Source organism: Uloborus diversus, chromosome 1 (assembly GCF_026930045.1).
Source record: "Uloborus diversus isolate 005 chromosome 1, Udiv.v.3.1, whole genome shotgun sequence".
Taxonomy (NCBI): domain Eukaryota; kingdom Metazoa; phylum Arthropoda; class Arachnida; order Araneae; family Uloboridae; genus Uloborus; species Uloborus diversus.
The window spans coordinates 25,428,776-25,444,673 of NC_072731.1; the positions used below are offsets into that span (position 1 = coordinate 25,428,776).

The 15,898-nt window shown below is 33.7% G+C and overlaps 1 protein-coding gene across 1 annotated transcript in view; it reads left to right on the forward strand.

Moving 5' to 3' along the window:
• LOC129228457 (putative phosphoenolpyruvate synthase) overlaps nucleotides 1-15,898 on the forward strand; it is a 333,414-nt gene that overhangs the window by 96,415 nt on the left and 221,101 nt on the right. The window lies entirely within an intron of this gene.

Sequence of the window (15,898 nt, forward strand, 5' to 3'; positions counted from 1 at the left end):
ATATTTGATATTTAATGTTGTAATTATCTAAACATCTCATTTATTGTCATTAACATATTACTCAAGGTTAAGCAAAATTAAAAGTAATTTAATTAGATTTTAAACACTTTTATTTATGTCCGACACCATGGTAATTTTGTACATATTACGTCCGACACCAATACCAAAGTCCCTATTATGGCACTTAATACCTATAAAATTAAAAAAATATTTATGAGTTATCAATATTTCATCATTGCTCCTTGACATAAAAGTAGTTACACAGTTGCAGATTAAGCCATTGACCTGAATCTTAGATTTTAGTTTTGCTAGTCTCATTTTTCAGATTCAGCTCATACGTCCGACACCATGAGTTAAATATTTTTTTTCTTAAGTTAACCAATAAATGTGCTGGATTTTTAAAGTAAATTTCGTGCAATTCTTACGTCCGACACCGTGGAATTGCCCTACTGAATTTAAGGTTTAGAGGAATTTCTCAAGCACTTCCAATTAAAAACAAAACAAAAAAGTCATATAGTAAACTTCGTCGCATGAAATGCTTGACAAAATTTTGAAGTTTTACTTAAATATATGACACTGGAACTCTCTTTGTTGCTCCAAAATCATGTCGGTAACTGTCCCACGTTCGCATCGCAAGTTCAAAAAAAAAAAAAAAAAAATCACGTGCATTATAAAACATTGCAACAAAAACAAATAATAAAAAAAGTAACGTGTTTTATGTTTGTTTATGAGAATTGACTCTTGTGTTTTAGAAAACAACGAGTTTACATCGATTAAAAAAAAGCAATTTATGCTTGCCCCACGTTTTCCTATCATGTCTGGAGCACAAACTACCGGGATGGTTATTCCAAGTAAAAAACATTTATTTTGGCACCAATGGATTGCGTGGGATGAAGATGTAATGTATAGGTTCCAATCGGAAGTTTTCACTTCAGTTGTATAGAATTACAGGTAAGAATCTTCCAATCTTCACTTTTCTCTTTCTACCAAATAAAGCGTCACTTCGGTAGCACACATAAAAAAGGAATATAAATTAATTTCTAAAACTATATTTGCATAACTGAAAATAATTTTTCTGCGATGAAAATAATAATGCTTTTTATTTTCAAATCTTTAATTAACGATGTTCAGCGATCAAATTTCGGTAAATTCGACATGTCAGCAATAATCATGTTGGTAGCACGTATGTAGAAACCATTTGTTACTGTACTGATGCGTGCGTTACCGACGTTTTTCATAATTCTTCCTTTGTGTAATGAATTTGTTGAGTATCTCATGATTGAAAAGTAGTTTAATTTCTTAAAACATGCTTCTGAAACCTTATTTTCTCTCCGAAATTTGTTTTCTCTGACAAAATTTTATCTTTTGTCAGAATCTTTTGAAGTCGAAATCTGATTGCTGAGCATCGTTAATTTAAGATTTGAAAATAAAAAGCATAATTATTTTCATCGCCCTCTCTTTTTTAACATAAATATTCAGACCTTTGTTCGTAACTATTGACCCAAAAGATATAATTTTGTTTTAAAAAAGTAAATTTGTTGGCTTGTGCAAATCTACCTCCACCCCTTCCAAACTCTGACTGTCTTGAATTAGTTTTATTTTCTTAAGCTTGTTTTAAGATTCTTTTTTTTAAATTCTAAATACTTATGTATTACTTTTTCCTCAATCTACTATCGAACTCGCTTATAACGAACCGCAGTTTAACGAAAACCTGGATTTAGCGAAGAAATCAGAAAGATTTGTTTGGTACAATGTTAAGTCTATAGGAGCATAACTCGCTTTTAACGAGCAAGCCCCGCTTAAAGAGAGCAATATTTTTTATTCATAAAATTTCTATTGACTTTCAGCTCAGCTTATCCTTTTTTTGAATAAAATCCTTTAGCATTATAAAACCAACTGAAAGTTAGTGGTAAACCCTGAGAACAAGGATATTGTAACTCAAAGATAGTGATTTCTTATTTGTGTGCAGTATCATTTGATGATCTTTTCACACAGTATCATTCCTGAATGTTGTTTCTGTGGAAGAGCATAGCATACGATACAGAAAACATATGTACAGTAGGATGTCCGCCTAAAAAAAAATAATTTGAATTTTGACATCTTGAATTCAAATTATGTTTCTCGCAATCACGAGTGTGTGTTTGTAGGCGTGCGTGTTTGTGTGTGGGGGTATGTGTTTGTGTGTACGGGTTATGTGTATGTGTGTAGGCATGTGTGTTTGTGTCTGTGGGGGGGGGTATGTGTATGTGTGTGTAGGCATATGTGTTTGTGTCTGTGTGCAGGCATGAATGTGTGGGTAGTTGAGTGTATGTGTGTGTGTATGTTTTTGTGTGTGTATGTGTTTGTGTGTGTGTATGTTTTTGTGTGTGTATGTGTTTGTGTGTGTGTAGGTGTATGTGTGTAGGTGTATGTGTGTGTAGGTGTATGTGTGTGTAGATGTATGTGTGTGTATGTGTTTGTGTGTGTAATTGTGTATGTATGCGCGTGTGTGTAGGACATAGATGCAACCTGGAGACGGCTTTCGCTGGAGGTGCAGCATCGTGAGGAGCCCGTCGACGGTGATGGTGCGGAGGGTGGCGGTGGGAAAAATCAAAGGAACGCCAAAAATAGTCAAGTAAGAACAATAAGCAATCGTGATTGCTCAAAAAAAAAAAAAAAAACGGAATTCGATATTTCAAGTCACACACACTCTTATATTTTTTCCTTTTAGGTCAAAACAATTGTCAAAAAAGGTTTCATATTATTTGAACTACGGCAACCCGTGCCTACTTGCGCCTGAAAGTGTAAGCCAGCACTGTGTACTAGATCGAATCGAAAAAAAAACTTTTTTTGGAAGTTCGGAACTCATGTTAATAAAACGTTGCTCTTATAGCCACACATGTACCACAAAAACATACATCCAAATAAAAAAAAAATTTTTAGGTGTCCAGCAAGAGGCCTAAAATTTGCAATTTTCTTCAAAAATTGATTTTTTTTTACATTTTTTTTTTAAATGTAAGGTAAATTTTGAGAAGTTATCAAGCTGAAAAATATAAACATTACAGTCTATAATTAGCGTTAAATAGCAATGTTTGATCTCATGCAATATTTAAGTCTCCCACATGGTACTCAATATATGAATTTTTTTCAATTGTAAGTTAATTTTTTTATTTTAAATACATAATGTTTTATGATTCATTTGCAAATGTTGATTTAAAAAAGTGTTTGCGAATAATTTTTGAACTTGATATTTTATTCAAACGTACATGTTTTTTTAAAAGATAAATCGAAAAAATAAATTGTTTTGAAGAAAATTATGAATTTTAGGCCTCCTGCAGGACATTGAAATATTTTTTTAAATTTTAATAACTATTTTTGTGATACATGTTGGGGCAGTAGGGAAAGCGTTTTATCCACAAAGTTTTTATTATTTTTTTTAATTTCGGCCTAATCCACACAGGACTGGTTACACTTTCAAGCGCAAGTCGCCACGGGTTGCTGTTGTTCAAATTATATAAAACGTTTTTGTAATTCTTGTGACCTAAAAGGAAAAATATAAAAGTATGTGCGACTTAAAAAACCGACCTTTTTTTTAAAGACACACCCTAATGTAGGGTAGACTGACCAGTGAATGAACAGTTAAGCACAATTTCATTTTTTAAAAATCCTAGTAATTTTAAATTCTATACTATACAGATCGTGATTGTTAAAACATTTAAATTGATCTATGTAAATATCTCTAAAATATCGCGGGAACTTAAATGGTACCGCTTCCGACATTTTTAGGTGTTTAAAGAAAAAATGGCACAACGACCCAGTGAATGAACACCTCGAACCAGTAAATGAACACAAATTGGTCCAGTGAATGAACATGATAAATTTTTGATTCAAAAAGAAACTAAGTTTCTTTGAGATCTATCTATCTATCTATATAACTATATATCTATTTATCTATCTATCTATTTATATCTATCTTTTTATATCTCTATCCATCTATCAATATACCTTTCTATCTATTTTTCTATCTAGACATCTATCGGTCTATCTCTGTGTCTATTTACCTATTCATCAATGCACTTATCCATTTTTCTATCTATCTATATATCTACTTATCTATGTACTTATCTATATATCTTTCCACTTATCTTTGTAATTATCTACTTATCTATCTATCCATCCACTTATCTATCTATCTATCTACTATATGTCCACTTATCTACTTATCTATATATATATATACTTATATATCTATCTATCTATGTACTTATCTATATATTTATTTACTTACCTATCTTTCGATCTACCTAACTATCTATCTATTTATCTATCTGTACATCTAAATATCTACCAATCTATTATCCTAATCAATCTATTTATCTATCTACCTGCTTTTTTACCTGTCTATCTATCTATCTATATAACTATCTCCTTATCAATATATCTACCTATCTATATCTATCCATCTATCTATATCTATCGGTCTATCTACCTGTCTATATATCTACTATCCATCTCTATATCAGTCTCTCTGCCTAGCTATATATCTCTTTATTAGTCTCTCTATCTACCTATCTATCTATTAACCACTACCTATCTATTTATCTATCAATGAATCTATCGATCTATCTACCTACCTATTCTATCTCTATATTTATCTACCAATATATCTATTTACCTCTTAAATTTTATATATCTATCTCTATATCTTCCTCTATCTATTTATCTATCTATACACAAACATACATACATATCTACCTATCTGTTCTCTCTCTTTGTATATATATTTCTATTCCTCTATCTCTCTATCTACCTGTCTATCTATCAAGAGAGATAAAGATATAGAAATATAGATGTAGGTGTGTAGGTTAATATACAGATTGAGATAGAGATAGATAAAAGATAACACTCGGTAAAAAGTGCATTGTTTGCAAAGACAAAAATAAAGAAATTATAAAATATATAATGAAATACATAAATAAATAAACATATAAAACTATCTGCATTACAAAAAAGTACGAAAATGAAAATATCTCAAAAAAACTTCAAATTTCTTTTTGAATCAAAAGACATTTTGCCAGTGTTCATTCAATGGGTTTTCGCAATTTTTCGTACCCAGTGACTGAACACACCTCTACCTGAAAATCTAAGCATTCTGCATTGACTGAAACAATTTAAATCCATAGCCTAAACATGTATACTTAATTTTTCTTCCGTCGAGTTAAAAAATAAAATTTATCGATAAAAATAATATGTATCAAAATAATTGCTAGCACGAAACCAGCCTTATTATTTTGAAAAAGAGAAAAAACGATTCACGGCAGTAAAAATTACAAATTTTTTCCATGGAAAAAAATACGTATCCATAGTAACCAATCAGGTGTCAGATAGCTTAGAATATCAATAAAGAACGCTTTTGTAGTGAATTTATTCAGAAAAAAAGTTTTGGAAGCTTATTTTTTTTAAAAAAAATGACGCGCTGTTCATTTACTGAGAGGTGTTCACTCACTGGTCGGTCTACCCTACAGGGATTTAAATTAAAATTCATTGTAAATTTACTAATATTTTTATCAATCAATAACCTCCTTTTGAAAAAAAAAGAATTGTTTCATGTTAAATAAATAAAATATTGGATTTAAACTAGCTTCCGTGGATATTGTAACTCAAATTCAAGCTAATCCTGACGAAAAAGAGATAAAAAGCGACGAAGATAACGACAAATGGGAAGATCTTCTAGAGAAAGAAAGACTAAAAGACTGAAGACTATACTTCTGCATAGAAATGCATGTTTCAATGACTAAGAATATTGCAGCATTCGAGTAATATTAGTGTAGGATTATATATTATGACTGTCTTTGTAATCTTTGCAAGTTGTAGTTTGTAGACGAAAGTATGATGTGAAGGACAGTTTATACACGCTGAAGAAAAGAAAAAAATACGAACTGCATCACTCGGTCGTTTTCGTTTTTCTAGGAGCTTACTGTTTAGGTTTAATTTAATAAATACTACAATCTCAGTGTTTCGCGTCTTTACATATGAGGCAGTGGGAAGCAAAGGGATGTACTGGCAAAATTAAAAATTTGGAGATAACCAGTATACATGTTAGGTGAACCTCTCCTCTGTCTTGGGACAAGAGCTAGTGCTAGTAGCCCTGGTAGTTGCTGCTATACAGCATGATTTAGAAAAAAATTTCAATAAAAGCCTACATAGTATGTTGTCTTTAAACGCGTTTTACTCAAAACTTGAAAATGTCCACTTACATCCCTTTGCTTCTCATCGCCTCATATGGACATAGCTATCAACTCGCACAATTCGCTAGGGAAACTCCAGAATTTAGCTTAATTCTACCGAACTCTTCAATAAAGTACATATGTCCCGAATTTTCATTAAAACAACGAAATTCATCCTAAAAATGTGATTGTCCCAGTGGTTAGAATTACAAGAAAAATAATTTCGGAAAAAAAATCTCAATTGCAAAGACAGAACCATTTCACACTTGTATGTCCGATCATTTTTGAAGCATGTTTATTTCGATTTCTTTCTTTTTCAAAATTTCATTTCTCCAAATATGTGGTAAAACTTAACAGATTTTTTTTTGAACTTCATAAATTTTTACCTGCTTCAAGGAATGTGTTTGTTATCAAGTCTCTAAGAGAAATTAAACTTATGGGCCATTCCACGGAAAACGGTAATTTTGACCCTCACGTGACACTTCATACATTTCATTAAAAATAGTAATTTGAGAAGGTAATGAATAAAACTTTGTTACTTAAGAAATCATAAACGTATGTGTGACTTCTTAAGTGAAAATTTCGTCATTAGGGGCCATTCATTAATTACGTAAAGGTCCCGAGGGGGAGCCAGGTTGGAAAGATCTCTACATACCCTTACTTTGCGGGTGGAGGTGGGGGTCAAACCCATTCTTACGCAATCTTTTTCAAGTCTATATTTTACATTAGAAGTTATGCGGTCATGTTTCGGCCGGGATTATATCTCATTTTCGTCTGGAAGGTAAAAATCGTATTAGGCTGAGCTGTTTGTTACTTGTCTACGAAGAAAGAATAGTATAAACTATAGCAAAAGAATTGTACTGAATATGGCATGTTTTATTTTTAATTATTATCATATACGAAAAAAAATGTCGAAAAAACGGTCACTCTTGATTCCAACTTTTTAGTAAATATTTCTGTACTCAAACAGATTTAAAGAAAATAATTTAATAATAGTGAATTCAATAACGGTTCCAGTGATGTGAGATTCGTTATTTTTATTATTTTGAAAAACGAAATATATTCTTACGTAAGAATAGGGGGAGGGGCTTGAAAAATCTTATGTACCCATACATGGGAGTATGGGGGCGGGGGTCAAAAATTGCCAGAATATCCTTACGTAATTAATGAATGGCCCCTTACTTTTTAAAATTATTTCTTTTTTATGAAATATAGTAGCCGTCACGTCCGGGACAAAATGAGCATTTTTAGATTAATGGCCATTTACATATTTTTTTCAACGGTTTAAATTATTATTTCTTAACAAATGAGAAATGTTTCCTTTACGGTTGAACTTTAGCTTTTAAAACCTACGTTTGTTTCGTTATTGCTATATTAATCGAGCAAAAATATTAAGTAATGCATACAGAGGTTTACTTTGGATGCTCCGCACGTCATGCTTACAAATTAATTAAATTTCAAGTAACAAAGTTATTTATTAAAAGTGATACTGTGTCAGAAGAATCCTTGTATTAAATGAAAAAATAAACGTACTCCTGTTTAGTTAAAATGCAAAGATCTATAACAAAATGTTGAAGAAATTATCGAGTTGGATTGTCCCGCGTGTGACGGAGGGAAGGGAGGGAAGGGCCCTTATGCAATTCAATACTTTTTTTTCTTTTTCAAATCTAAAAGTAACAGATTTTTTTGAACTACAGAAATTAAAACCAGAAATCTCAAATTTCGAATTTTCTGTTATATACAGGTACAATTTAAGAAATTTGTACTTATATTTACAAAATCCCTTTTACAGTGAAGCTTTTGTTACTAAATTTATTTATATAAAGTCACCCTAATTTTCATCTTAAAATGTTGACAGCAGTGATATGATATATTTTATTCTATATAGTATGTGCAGAGTGCAGATAATTCAAGAATAAATATGCAGCACAATGAAGGGAAGTATATCCAGAACAAGGGCAAGAGTCGAACCTACCTCCTTATTTGTACCAAGATACAACTTGAGGTACCCCTAGGTGAAGTGTATAAAGTATATCAAGATGAGGGGTGCCCAGCCTCCTAAGAGCAAGGTCGAACCCTTCTAAAAATCACGAAGACTCTCCCCCCCCCAAAAGGAGGAGCCCCCCAGAGAGGGAGAAAATACCCATAAAAACACCCCTCCCCTAAAAATTTCAATGGCGCAGGCAGTGTCATGACCCCTTCTGCCCCACCCCTTGGAGGACACCCCTGCCAAGACAATCCAGATCACTCAGCCAGCAACTGCCTTACCCAACATACATTTCAATGGAATTCGGTCAGAGTTAAAACTCATTATACTAAACTGACGAGCAAAACTTCTAAGCAGACCTATTAAACATTGTTTAGTATATTGAAATTTGCTCTCCAATTTCTTTTGATTTAATTGTGAGAAAGTTTGCAAACAGTTAGAGCAAAATCCTTTGTATTCAAAGAAGCTCTATGTATATATACACGTAACCTAGCTAAAACTGGTTTTACTCACTAAATAAAACTTATTGTGCTCTTAAGTTAAAAAAAATATATATAAGACCATGATTTATATAATGCTTCTTAACGAGTTTAAAAATAAAAATTTAATCATAGCGGGAAAATTATTCTAATAATTTAATGAAGCAATTTATCCTACTGCACTTTAAAAATTATAGCAATCTTCTAGGCTCTTTATAAATTTGATCATTAACTAAATTACTCTTTTATTACGGCTGCATTTGAGAATTCAAAAGGAAATACCGGTTAAGGGCTATTCTATATATCAACCTACATTACGAAAATGTTTTTCTTAAACAAGTTTCTTAACAATAGCTTCTTAATAACGAACATCTGAAAAGTTTCTTTTAGTAAAGTTTCAAAACAGATTTTTTTTATGTGTTCAAAATTGTGGTTGATAGAGTTCCGTGCTAATCGACACTTTATCCAGCACAAAGTAATAAATAAGCAAAAATTAATATTAATAAATCATAATAGTTAAACTCATTTGTGAAAAACAATACCGCAGGAATTTGTTTAGAGATATTAAATTGATTTAGTATCCTGTTGTGTAAATGAATTGTGAAAAATTTTAATGTTATCGCTAACTGAAAAAGTTAACTCTACGATGTCGAAAAATGTAATAACAATTTGCTACGAGATTTAAAAATACTTGAAAAGAAATTGGTCAACGCTCTTACAGCGAGTAAAATAAATCCAGGAAAATTGTTCACATCTTGAGAATGATCGTATTAAGTTATTCTTTTCAAGGTATTTTTCTATTCATTTCATTTTCCTGATTTTATTTATTTACTAGCTGCGTCGCCCGGCTTTGCACAGTCTACCTCGAAAATAAAAGTTATATCAAATGACGCTTGTTCAACAATCAGGCTTAAAAAAAAAAAAAAAAAAAAAAAAAAAACTAAAATTTCCCGACTGATTACGGTAAAATAACCGAACAGGAAATTTTTTCAATCCCCCGATTGCAGGAAAAGGATCAAAACAAAAGTCGGAATTTTATTTGTTCTTAGTCGAGAAAAAAAAATGGCAACAGATCAATCTTCTCAATGATTTTCTTCAAGCTACAAATTTTAATAAATGTATTGTTCAACAATGACCGTAATCAACAATTGATTTGTAATTAAAGGCTTACCTACATTTTAGCACAAGATTAGTTATAATTCACGTTCTAAACCTTGGAACATTGGAACAAATTTTATCTGGTGCAGAAAAATTAGGGCCTTCGTGGGTGTTTTATTCCATTTTTTATGGGTCATTTTTAGACCACAAAATGAAAAAAAAAAAACGCGCCATTTTCGGGCCTAAAATAAAAATTTAAACGGTTCGATACTTTTTTGGCTTTCGAAAACCTCCCTCTCCGGTGCCCAAGTACCTCCCCGCCAACTTTGGTCGTATTATTAGCGAAACTCGTACGAGCGCAATACTTAAAAAAAAAAAAAAAGAAAAAAGAAAAAACATGTTAATTTGAAATATTTCTATTCATTTATCACTTTGAAGGCGCACGTAAACTAAGTGAAGGGACTATCTTACTAAGACAATTTACTACTATTAACTTTCCAAAAAGTACATTCTATGTACTGACCAGTTCAATTGCTATTTAACCTGGCTTTAGATTGGGAGCAAACGTTAAAAAAATCACACTCAGATTCTACGAGTGCGTACTGAGTTCAATATTTTGTCTTTGTATTTAGTGCACTTGAGTTAAGGGATTTTTTGTTGCTACACACTCCCAGTTATATACCTGTAATTGTTTTTAACCTCCTGCGTACTAGTCGATTTGTAACTTATTGCAACATTTTGTAACTTAAAACTTTGTAATTTAAGACAGTGCCAATTAAGTCAAATCTACTTTCTAATGTTTCTCGTCTTACCATCAGGGGCGTGCACAGGGGGGGGGGGAGGGGGAGAAGGGACACCTGTTGCCCCGAGCCTGAGCCTGAAGAGGGCCCAATATTTTTTAAACTAGGCGTGAAATATAGTGGTAAACAATATGCGTGAGGTCCGGAAAAGTCATTTATGACGGGCCCCAAAATTTCTGTGCACTCCACTGCTTGTCATCATGCTTCTAGTACATAAAAAAATAGGTGAAGTATTAAGTCATTAGTTTTCCTCTTAACTATTATGGATTGAAAAAAAATAAGTTTATAGACAAAAATCTATCTACTATCTAAAAAATAAATTGCTGAGGCCGCCGCGCCGTGGCTCTAAGGTAAAAGCTTCGCTTTGAATGCAAGAGGTCGGAGGATCGATTCCCGCCGGAGTCCTGAATGTTGTTTCCTCTCTTTGCACGGTAAATCATTGTTGTGTTGTCTTAAATGTTAAAAGTCAGTGGCGTCCCATACCTTCATAGTGATTAACGAGTATGACGAGACGAACAAAAGCCACAATAAATATTGTTAGATTTTTTAAACTTATATAAGGGGGCTCAACGCCCTGCTCGCTTCGCTTGCCAATCCACGCTCGCCACCTGCGGTGGCTCCATGCCGCATGTGGCTGGTGGAAATAGATCATTTTAATGCTTTTACCTGACTTTTAAAGAGTTGGCAGGACACCCCTGAATTTCTGTAGGAAATTCTCAGGACTGGCTGACTGTCTCCTTGAAGTTTAGAGGTGTGAGACAAGGCGGGACAGGCCCTGGATGTTTTGAATCCAACGGTACCAGTATCGACCTGGTAGACATTGCCAGTCCAGAGGAGATTTCTTTACAAACACACATACACAGACGCGCACAGGTTTTATTAGTATCGATACAGGGGGTAATGAGTATCGATACAAGGCAACTTTTCTGTTTTAACTCTTGTATCTGAGAACGTACAGACCGCGTATCATTGTTTGATCGACCTACCGTTTTCATCTTGTACGGACATTCAACATCAATTTATCCTGCTGAAAATCCATGTTAATATTTTCAGTGTCATCAGTTATGATCAACAACATAATTAAATGTATAATAAGGATCACACATTTTTACTGATTCATTTAAAATGTAGTGTTGTTATTAGGAGAAAAAAAGAAAAAAAAAGCATTACACTTGAGGTGAACGAAAGGCGGCAATTGAAATAAGATCTAAACAATGTAACAAAGATGAACTACATTAAACTTGAACTCATTTACAAAATCAAAACATAAGGAAATCTTGGACTTGGACCTTTTTTTTTTTGTGCTTTTTTTTTTCAGAAGAAACCAAAAAAGCAAGCTTGTACAACAAAGCTAACGTACAATAGACGAAAATGCAAAAAAATAAAAATAAAATAATAATAAAAAAATAAAAAAATGAAAAGTGAAAAGAAGGAAGTAACTGCCCTCTACCTGCCCACGGCAGGATACCATTTTCTCGTTCGATTTACATAATTTTCCAGTTGAGGCAGACGATACTGTCTTAATGGATTTTCCTCTGGATCCCAGAGCCGCAGAGAGCCAAGGCGGGTTCCTCGTCAGATACGTCACCGGGCCCCTCCCGCCCCCCCCCCCCCCAAAAAAAAGAAGGGAGAAAGAAGAAAATAAGGGGAGAGGAGGAGAAAAAGGAAAAAAGGAGGGAAAAAAAGGAGGAAAAGAAGTGAAAACTGCTTTCTAGAAAACAATTAACTCTCAAGTAATGTCTCTCTTTTAAGGGCCACAACAATAATTACCAAAAGAGTAAATTTTACTTAATCTTTAGTTTCTCTTGTTCGGAGTTTTTTCTCTTTTTCTTTCTTCCTTTCTTTTTCATTCTTTCTTTTTTTCTTTCCTTTCCTTCTTTTCTTTCTTTTTTTTGCGTTAGTGCCCTCCCCCCCCCCCACCGCCACAAGACCCGAGTCCCTAGTTTCCGACTAGGCAGACATGGCCTATCGTTGCGACTGCCGGATCCTTCATATGAGGCAGTGAGAAGCAAAGGGATGTAAGTGGACATTTTCAAGTGTTGAGTAAAACGCGTTTAAAGATAACATCCAAGATAGGCTTTCATTGACATTTTTTCTAAATCATACTGTATTGCAGCAACTACCAGGGCTACTAGTACCATTTCCTGCCCCAAGACAGAGGTGAGGTTCACCTACCGTGTGTACTGGTTATCCCCAAATTTTTAATTTTGCCACTTACATCCCTTTGCTTTTCACTGCCTCATATACAAAATGGGTTATCACATTCAAAAACAATGAAGGCACTGAATTTTTACTTCCCCTCAGCTTTCTATCAAGTATCACGTTGAAGCGATCGAAGAACAACAACACCTCAAGACGACCATCCCAAAAATAACGTTTAAAAAAATTCAGGAACAAATCACTTAATTCCCAAATCACGCTCTCCGATTACGGAATTCAATTAAATCCCACGTCCTACTGCCGAGTTTAATCGCACTTTGTTGCTGCGATTTGCTTTACCGGACTCATCAGTAGCGGCCGCGTTCTCTAATAGGGGAATTATTACCTTCTTTGTGGAAAAGTTTGCTGGAAGAATATCTGCCCCTCCCTCTGAGAAAATTGGTTAAGATTTCGGAATTGCTGCCGTAATTGCAGGATGCGCGTCTCGCATTAAAGAGAGTTTTAGGGAGTTACTGTAAAACGATAAAGAATGCACATTGGTAAATGTTTATACTGTCTTGCCTTTTCAGGCGGATTTCTCGCTTGCAGTACGTTTACTTCTGAATGAAACGACCACCATAATATCAAATAGTTTTACGTGATTGCACAAACTATCGCAATGCTTCAGCTTTAAGGGAATTTAAAGCATATTTTGACCTTTAGTCTTGATTTAGGCTGATAGAAAACTACATTTCAAGCAAGATAGGGGGTTTAGTGGAAAAATAATGACCAACTCTCGACTCCGACACCTCGAATTTTACGGCCTTTGACTTAGATTCCAACTCCTGTACCACAAAATCAGTCCGACTTTGATGGTAGAAATACAGACTCAAAGGGGAGGGGGGAGAATGACAGGTTCCGAATCTTGGAATTTTAAACCCTTCTACAACCGACTTCGACTCTGTATAGCTTTTACTTTTACCAGGGCTGTGAAGTTGGAGGAAAAATGACCAGCTCTCCGGTACTAACTCCGACTTTAGGAATTAAAAGGCTTCCTGCTCCGATTTCTCTGCCCCAAAATAAGTCCGACTCCGAGTTCACAAGCACTGGCGGAGTTGCGAACTAAGAGGGAAAGTTATTTACTCGGACTCTTGAAATTGAAACCTTCCTCTCAGATTTCGCAGCACTGGCTTTCACTATGAAATAATAATTGTTATCATGATTTGTTTTCTTTTCATTCTAAGTTTTAATTTATTCTGTTTCTGGCAACGGGAAATTTGGAGCTAAAAGAGCTGCGCAGATAACTTTTTTTTTGGGGGGGGGGGGAGGAAAGTTATTCAAGTAGACATTTTATTATTTTTTAATTTTCTAAAGAAAATGTAGACATTTTTTACAAAAAAAGTTTTGGGAACAGATTAAAAGTAAAATCTGAGGCGCTTTCTTTTTACCCGGAAGAAAAAGCTAAACAACCGATTTTTTGTATATAAATAACTTATTATATAATTTATTTTTTTGATGAGTTTAATTGTTACTTCTTTTTTACTTTTTTAAAGTAATAAACGATATTTTAAAGGGAGAAAATTCGATTTACTGAATTGTTTGAAAGGTGCTACTACTTCATTTCCTCCCCCCCCCTTTTTACGTATCTGTTTCGGCAGGTAAACGTGGCATGTTACCTTCATTGAAATCAGCTTAAAATGTTAAAAAGGTATGTGTGACACAATTTGCAGTCTTTGCTAATTTTGAGAATATTAATTAGATATTAGCAAGTTGATGTTGTTGGTATACGAGAAAGTAGGCTTGTTTAGTTCTAGATGGAACTTCTTGTTTCGAATTGAGATAGGAGCTTAGATTTTCGACTAAAGCTCGGGTTAGATCTGGGGTTTAGTTAAAAAAAAGAAAAAAACGCTCTTTCCAATGGTGTAAAAAAACTGTGTAAAACTTGATAAATAAAGTGTCTTACTTTACTGTGTGAAACTTGTTTCACTTTTTATTGACGGTTTTAATGAAGAAACTAGTGCCTAGAATCGATGAAAGTTTTGAAACAAATCCGAGTTAAAAACGTGAATTACTCCCGCCACAATTAAGTTAGAGAATTGGAATTAATTGCATTGCATGTAGAAAAATATGCCCTTTCGAGTATGTATATTGATATGTGCAAAAATGTTTGCACCTACATATTCGGTTATTAATGCGAAAATTATCTTAAATTGGAATTTAAAAAAAAAAGAGTTACTCACCAATTTTTTTTCGAACTGGTCTCCAAATCTTTCCGGTGCTAAATGACACAAACTGAAAATTTCAAATAAATCTGCCGGTTCTAGAGTTTTGCACGTTCAAACATGCAGCCACTCGTTTGAGACTTAATTTTTTCTATGTATTAGAGATTGATAAAAATGTTGTATTTAAGTGTTCATAAAAGTAAAATTTCTCGTTTTGAATTTTAATTGTAAGTCAGCAATTTCAACAGTTTAACTAATTTAGCACATTTTAATAAAGTTAAAGTTTCGTTGTCGGGGTTACGCACAGTTCATTTTGCACAAAAAGGGAGTTCTTGAGTTTAAAAGGTTGAGAGCCTTATCATAAACAATGCTGAGATAGAAATATCTTCCAGCCCTTCCCTCCGAAAGTTGCACGAAATCAATTTTTAAACGACCCCCTTTAAGTTCATTAGTGTATTGAGGCAAAAAATACCATCATTTTTTCCTAAGACTGGTGTTTTGGCACACAACAAAGGCGCGCGGGATTTCATTTACGTCGATTTTTTATTTATCTCCATAAAAAAATGTTCCTGCCTATTAAATCTTATTATTTAGATTCCCGCGTAAGAAAAACTTTGAAGTTGAATGCCAATAAGGGTGTGTGAAAACGTGCATTGTTTCTTAAAAGGCGGCGCCATTTCATTTTGCGACGGTTCGAATCTCTTAAATCGCTTTTTAAGGCACCCGATGTGTGATGTTATACCCAAACACACGCCCATCAAATGGCTTGATTTAAGGTGATTTTTGTTTTGACATTGGTAGCTCCCTGTAATGGGCTTATCGTTATAGAAAATCTTTTAAATCGGTGTTAAGGCTCACATGCAGGTGGCTGTTGGTGAATTCGATTAAGGTGAGCTTGAATGTTATACTCACCCTTTCCATCGGTGAAAATTGGATAGTAATTATTTGTAAATAGAGATAAATTGCC